Source organism: Oryctolagus cuniculus, chromosome 6 (genome assembly GCF_964237555.1).
Source record: "Oryctolagus cuniculus chromosome 6, mOryCun1.1, whole genome shotgun sequence".
Classification (NCBI taxonomy): Eukaryota; Metazoa; Chordata; class Mammalia; order Lagomorpha; family Leporidae; genus Oryctolagus; species Oryctolagus cuniculus.
Genome location: NC_091437.1, coordinates 9,464,600 through 9,471,778, shown reverse-complemented (window position 1 = coordinate 9,471,778; position 7,179 = coordinate 9,464,600). Strand labels below are relative to the sequence as shown.

Sequence of the window (7,179 nt, the reverse complement as noted above, 5' to 3'; positions counted from 1 at the left end):
AAATTAATGAAAAATTGATTATACTAATGCAGATTATAGATACTGAAAAGCTATCAAAGAGAAACAAAATCCATGAACACTTTATTTGTTTAGCTGGGTAAAATAACACTAATTAAACCAATTTATTCAATGGCCTGGCATTTATCCCTAATGACCACACATCACAACAACAATTATGCTTGTCGTTAAATGTGCATTAGATTTTGGTTACAATCAAAATGCGTAAGTAATGCAAGAATCTGCTTGCAAGTTAAATATAAAATTATTCACTGCCAAAGAAATTGAATTGACCCACATAATCTGTGTTCAGACTCAGGAAGTGTAGTTGATATCAGGAGAATAAAAAATAGGTGGACTCGATCAAACTCCTGACAGCCTTCTCTCATCACCTTGACAGTGATCAATTACACTCTTAGATGAGAAAAACGCTTGTAGAAAACTTGGGCACAATTATAGAGAATGCAGGTGTTCTGGGCTGAGGAAGGACTCTCCACACAAACACAGCAGTGCCCGAAGGACGAGCTTTGTGGGCCAGCCTCTGCCCCCACTCCCTAAGCTGACCTCACTTTGCAGACTCACGGAGGCGGAGCTTCAGAAAACTGGCTGTGTATTCCGTGTGACCTTGAACAAGGTGCTTCTTGTGACTTGGTTTGTCACTTGGGAAACACCAGTGGATACGTCTGAAGGCTTTGTGCAGTGTTATTGGGAGTAACTTCACAGCTGATTTGCTCATACTCCTAAAAACTGGAAACAAGCAGGATTCTTGCCTGAGAGGAAAAGGATTAAACAGAAGGCTTTGGTCCGCTCCATGCCCTGAGACTCGCATCTCCATGCCTATGAACAAGCCACACACTTCTCGACTGTTCCAGGTCTTGTTGGCTCCTTGGTTCTATGGGCGTAGAATCTACTGAACTCAAAGGCACCTGCCATATTTACCCACCTTATTGGTCAACCAGACCAGCTCCAAATCCCTCTGGGAAAGCCAGCCTCAGAAATGCTGGCCTTAATTCATTTGTTAGGTTTTAAGTCTAATCAGGCTAAGTTGACACCAGCCTCAGCCTTCTGCAGAACAGCACCCAGCTTAATGGAATTTGGAGTCCCAGGGCAGGATTTTAGCTTGACCCTTAGCTGTAAGTCCGTGGGAATGTGCACCAAACTGTACAGCTCCTCCCTCTCTCATTCCCACTCTTTTTTACTGGAATCCATTTTAAATTGACTTAATACACCTATGATTAGTTCTACATTAAATAAAGATCTTAACCAATGGTATTAGGTAGAAAAAAATAATTAAAAAAAAATACACTGTTCCTCGACAGTTAAGACAAGGGCTGTGCAAGTCATTGCTTCTCATAGTGTCGATTTCACTTCCATAGGTTCCCTTTTAGGTGTTCTGTTAGTTATCACAGATCAGGGAGAACACACAATATTTGTCCCTTTGAGACTGACTGACTTCACTAAGTATGATGTTTTCAGATTCATCCATTTTGTTGCAAATCACTAGAGTTCATTTTTTACCACTGTATAGTTTTCCATAGAGTACATATCCCATAATTTCTTTACGCAGTTTTCTGTTGATTCCATGTCTTAGCTATTGTGAATTGAGCTGCAGTAAACATGGAGGTACCTATAACTCTTTGCTTATTTCATTTCCTTTGGGTAAATTCTTAGGAGTGGGATGGTTGGGTCGTATGGTAGGATTATATTCAGATTTCTGAGGTATCTCCCAACTGTCTTCCATAGTAGTTGTACCAGTTTGCATTCCCACCAACAGTGGATTAGGGTACCTTTGTCTTTTTTTTTTCTTTTTTTTTAAGATATATTTATTTGTTTGAAAGTCAGAGTTACACAGAGAGAAGGAGAGGCAGAGAGGGAGAGAGGTCTTCGATCTGCTGGTTTACTCCCCAGTTTGCTGCAGTGGCTGGAGACGTGCTGATCAGGAGGCAGGAGCCAGGAGCTTCTTCCAGGTCTCCCACGCAGGTGCAGGGGACTAAGGGCTTGAGCGATCTGCTGCTGCTTTCCCAGGCCATAGCAGAGAGCTGGATCAGAAGTGGAGTAGCCAGGCCTTGAACTGGCGCCCATATGGGATGCCAGCACTGCAGGCAGCAATTTTACCCACCACGCCACAGCACCGGCCCCAAGGGTACCTTTTGCCCACATCCTCACCAGCATTTGCTGTTTGTTGATTTCTGTTTGAAGTCCATTCTAACTGGGGTGAGGCAAAACCTCAATGAGGTTTTGATTTTCATTTCCCTGATGGTTAGTGGTCCTGAGAATTTATTCATGTGTCTGTTGGCCATTTGGATTTCTTCTTTTTGAGGAATGTCTGTTTAAGACCATTGCCCATTTATTGACTCAGTTGTTTGATTTCTTGTTGTTGAGTTTTTTGATCACTTTATATTATATTCTGGTTATTAATGCTTTATCAGTTGCATAGTTTGCAAATAATTTTTCCCAATCTATTATTGGTTGCACCTTTTTACTTTCCTGACTGTTTGTTTTACTGTGTGGAAGCTTTTCCATTTGATGTAATCTCATTTGTTTTTGTTTTTGTTTTTGTTTTTAATTTTGAAATCTTTTAATGCACAAAAGGAACATCCCAGAAACAGAACAGGTGCTGACTTAACAGTGAAGCACTCTACCAAGCAGAGCCTTCCCACTTAGTCAATAGGAATATACCGTAAGTAGGCATGAAAGAGGTGAACACTTCAGGACTAAATGCCAACCCTAAAGTTGTGTACAACATTCATATATGGCTTCTTATCTCCTAGGAACAGTATTTCCATAGTGATGTATATGACAGCTATATTTATTGGAAAGATGCTTTTGACTCAAACGTCTAACAAAAACGCTAAAGAGGTAGCTTTGCCAATGCAAGGTGAGAGAAAGGCTTTACCTTGCTTTGGTTATTTTCTCAAAAATCAGCAAACTTTTCTTTTTTCTAACTTTTCCCTCGATCAGTCAGGAAGATAAAGATACCTTTTGAAGAAGCCAATCCATGACACTCTAAGAACCAGTTGCCCCAAGCAGCTGTTTTTGAAACTGTTGTTCTGAAAGTCACCTGGGCAGGTCACTCGATGCAGACCTGTTAAGAATTGACCAGCAGTTTTAGGAATTCATCCTGGTTTGTGGCCAAATTCCATGCATAGTTTAATGAAGCTCACTTCAGGGACTCAAGAATACTGGTAGATGTCCTATCACTGAAACTTGGGGAATGTTATACATTTTTTAAAGTCAAATAAAAATTTGAAAAATTTTCAGGATGGCCCATGAAAGGGCATCATGAGTACCTTCAAGTAACTGCATGCAATTCCTCCAGGTTCAGTCGTGTTTCGTAGACTCATCACATCTTCACCTCAAAGGAAACTGTAGCCGTCGCCGCGGCTCACTAGGCTAATCCTCCACCTTGTGGCGCCAGCACACCGGGTTCTAGTCCCAGTCGGGGCGCCAGATTCTGTCCCGGTTGCCCCTCTTCCAGGCCAGCTCTCTGCTGTGGCCTGGGAATGCAGTGGAGGATGGCCCAAGTGCTTGGGCCCTGCACCCCATGGGAGACCAGGGTAAGTACCTGGCTCCTGCCATGGGATCAGCGCGGTGTGCCAGCAGCAGCGGCCATTGGAGGGTGAACCAACGGCAAAAGGAAGACCTTTCTCTCTCTCTCTGTCTCTCTCTCACTGTCCACTCTGCCTGTCAAAAAAGAGAGAAAGAGAGAAAGAAAGAAACAAACAAACAAACTGCAGCTTCTGAGCGCCAGTTGCCACATGCTGCTTTATTTGGGTGGGTGACACATGGAGTGGGGAAGGTCTGTCCATAAGCTTTGACACTGGGCACTGACTATGTACAAACTAGCTTATCCTAGTCTTAGAAATAAGCCCACCCCACCCTCCCCTCAAAAAAAGTTGCAAGAGGCAACAAAACACTTTTCCATTTGCAAACCTAGAACAGTTATTTACCAGGCAATGGTTAGGAACCACTAGAAGCAAAGTGACATCACATTAATCAGGTCTGACTTGTTACATTAGGGAAGCATAAGTATACAGTAAATAAGAGCTTTGTCTGTAGCCCCAGCAGAATATGTACATATTAGAGCCGCTGTGAAACCGAGCAGGCATTTCCGTAGCACATCCCCAGCTAAGTTTCATCACTCAACAGTCAAGGTCACAGACACTAGGACACTGTGGGGTAACACTAAGCAGATAGCCACATATACTTATCCTTGAAAATGCATGATGGGAGAAGCAAAGGTCAAGGGGAACCATGCTTCACCTGCCGAGCATCTGTTACATAAATAGGTATGAGTCCCTTCTCCGGTGGTGGCTGGCAGCCTCACACCTCGCAAGCACCCGTGGAGCCAGGGGGAGTCTCTCAGCACACAGCGAGCCCATCAAGTGCCTGCTTCCACTGAGTCAGGCTAACAAGCTCCCTCCTCACAATCTCCAGGTTCAAGTCAAAGCATAAATAACTCAGACACCACACCTGTGGCTCTTCCTTTCACAGTGTTACTAGGAACAGGCACCAGTCACAGCAACACAGAGGCTGTGTACCAGTATGTAGGAGTGGAGAGTAGCTTTGTGCACTTTTGGAAAAAAAAAAAAAAAAAAAACACAGAAACCCAAATCCACCATCTGTGCCTTGTCCCTTACCGACTAGCTCTGTCTGTGGCGAGGAAGACACTGTTGCTCCTGGGCCCTTTCTGTCAGCTTCCTCCTCTCCTTGTTCCTCTTCTTTGCTTTGGGTGTTCTCTTCCCTCCTGGACAGTGCCTCATGGCCATCTTACATCTCCTAGGTTCAGCAATGGTTGGACAGGGTATTTTCTTTTGCAGGCTTTTTAACAATTTGCCGTATTCTGGTTTCCAGGCCCCATTTAAATCCACATGTGCAATTATTTCTGCTACAAGTTCCCCATTCACTCCAATGACCAACTTCACATCCTTGCACGCACTCCATGGTTTCATCTAATGGTGCAAAACCATCTGGACGTTCATCAAAGCAGAGGCCTCTATGCAGGTAGAAGCCTACTTTGCACTTGGTACAAAGGTCTTTGCTAAAGCAAGAATCACAGTTTTCTATTCTGCATCTTGCACTTCTGTTCATATCTGGGGCTCGGTGTCCATAGTACCCTGACGGGCAGGAATGCAGGCACTCTCCATATTGGCGCATCCCTTCTCTTCGAAGGAAGAACAGTTTCTGTTGACATCAGCTGCACCCATTGTCCTTTGAAAAAGACAAGCAACCTTTGCAAATAGGGTTTGATACATAACTAGCTCGCTTATTGTGTCTCCATCGGTTGCCTTGACAGTGGCTGTAATCCATACAGTTCAGAATGATGAGCACAAAGGAGAAGAGGTGAAACTGCATCTGGACGGTTGGCTGGGGAGAGGCGCCTCTCAAAGTCGGGGACCTGGAGGGCTCATCCAAGAGGCTGGCACCAGCGCGCTGCTGGGGAGGACTCCGAGGGTGAGTCAACGCAACCCCGGGGGCCGAATGCGTCAGTTCAGCGCGAGCAGAACCTGAGACAGGAGCGAGAAACAGAGTGGGTGGGTATGGAGACGGCCCCGGGGAGTCTCATTTGTTAATTATTACTTTTCTCCATCTGTTTGGGTTTGGTTTGCTGTAGTTTTTCTAGACCCTTTTGGTGCCTTTCCAGTTTCTTGATCTAGGCATGAATTGCTATAAACTTTCCTCTTAACACTGCTTTTGCTGTATCGCACAAATTTTGGTGTGTTGTATTGTCATCCTCATTTGTTTCCAGAAAGTTTGTGATTTCTCTTTTGATTTCTTCTATGACCCACTGTTCATGCAGGAACATGTTCATTCTCCATGTGTTTGCTTGTGAGATTTCCCTCTGCATGGGCTGCTGTGTGTCCCTGCATTGTAAGTAGAAGCACACAGCCCACCTCTGGGATTCCCACTCAGTTCTTGATCCTGATGGGGGCAGGTAGGAGAGCTCTGGTGCACTAAGCCCCGCCTGCGAGGGCCTGGCTTGTTTCTCACTGGTGAGCGAAACGAGCTCAAGATTTCGATATTTAGGACTTTGCCTTGTCGTACAGCTTGCATGGTGGGGGAGATTACTCTGAAATGTGATCCTCCTTCCTGGGTGGGGGATGTTGTGAAGTAGTCCCCACAATGGATGGGTATGTGCACAGGGGGCAAATGCGGTAGCCCCCTGCTTACATTCGAAGATGCAAACAAACAGTATGACTTCTCAGCCAGCTGCAAGTCCAGTTTGGGGGAGGGGGAGACATAGATGGACAGAGGTGTGCCCGACCTCTCTGTTCCCCTGTTCTTGCTACTTGAAACTTCAAATGCCGTTCACTGGGTTCCCCTGCCCACTGCTATCCACAGCTCCATGGACTCACAGCCTGGCATCTCTCTCTGCTTCTCCGCCACTTCCCGTACTTTTTTGCTCCCTCAGCGTGGACCTGTCCAGGCTCTGTTGGACTCCTGGGCTTCTCTGCAAGAAATTCTCACAGCTCTGTCAACGGCTTGTATCCTCTTTTCTTATTAACTATCTATTTCGCCCCGCATGACTTGGACTGTCCTGTTGTTACACCACCATCTTGGCCCTCATCCTCCTTCACTTTTTCAAAAGATTGGAACCCACTCTACAAGAGCAAGAGAATTTATTTCCTGTGCCTCATTAGGGAAAAAAAAAAGGGGTGGATTTTATTAGGGAATATTACATCATTCCACCAAATGTTCTACCACAGCCCTCCCCTAAGGTAGTTCCGCATCACTAGAGGTAATCAAGCAAAGACAGCACAACCTCTCGCCAGGAACTTCAGAAAATGGGAATCGGGCGTTCACTGGGATGGGCCTGACACATTTTATTCTCTTGGTTCTAAATTTTTCTCATTTCTCATTAACATCAGGCTCAACATCCCTATTGCGGTTTTCTGTGATTTCTAAGTTTGTGTGCTTGTTTCAAAGACAGAGTGATAGCTCTCATTCACTGGCTCATTCCCCAGATGACTACAACAGTGCAGCTCCAATAGGCCACGCCAAGCCAGAACCTGGGAATCCAACCAGAACCTCCCTTGTGCGTGGTAAGAACTCAACTACTTGAGCCGGGCCCTGTTGGCTCCCAGGGTGCACATGAGCAGGGAGCTGGGATCAGAGGTTGAAGCCAGGCACTGGGATATGGGCTGTGGGTATCCTAAACTGAGTCCAGATGCTGTTCCAAAT

At 45.3% G+C, this 7,179-nt stretch overlaps 1 pseudogene; it reads right to left on the bottom strand.

Annotated features, from left to right (window-relative positions):
- Positions 1 to 4,633: 4,633 nt before the first annotated feature.
- On the bottom strand, positions 4,634 to 5,511 carry LOC100355771 (R-spondin-2 pseudogene; annotated as a pseudogene).
- Positions 5,512 to 7,179: the final 1,668 nt, after the last annotated feature.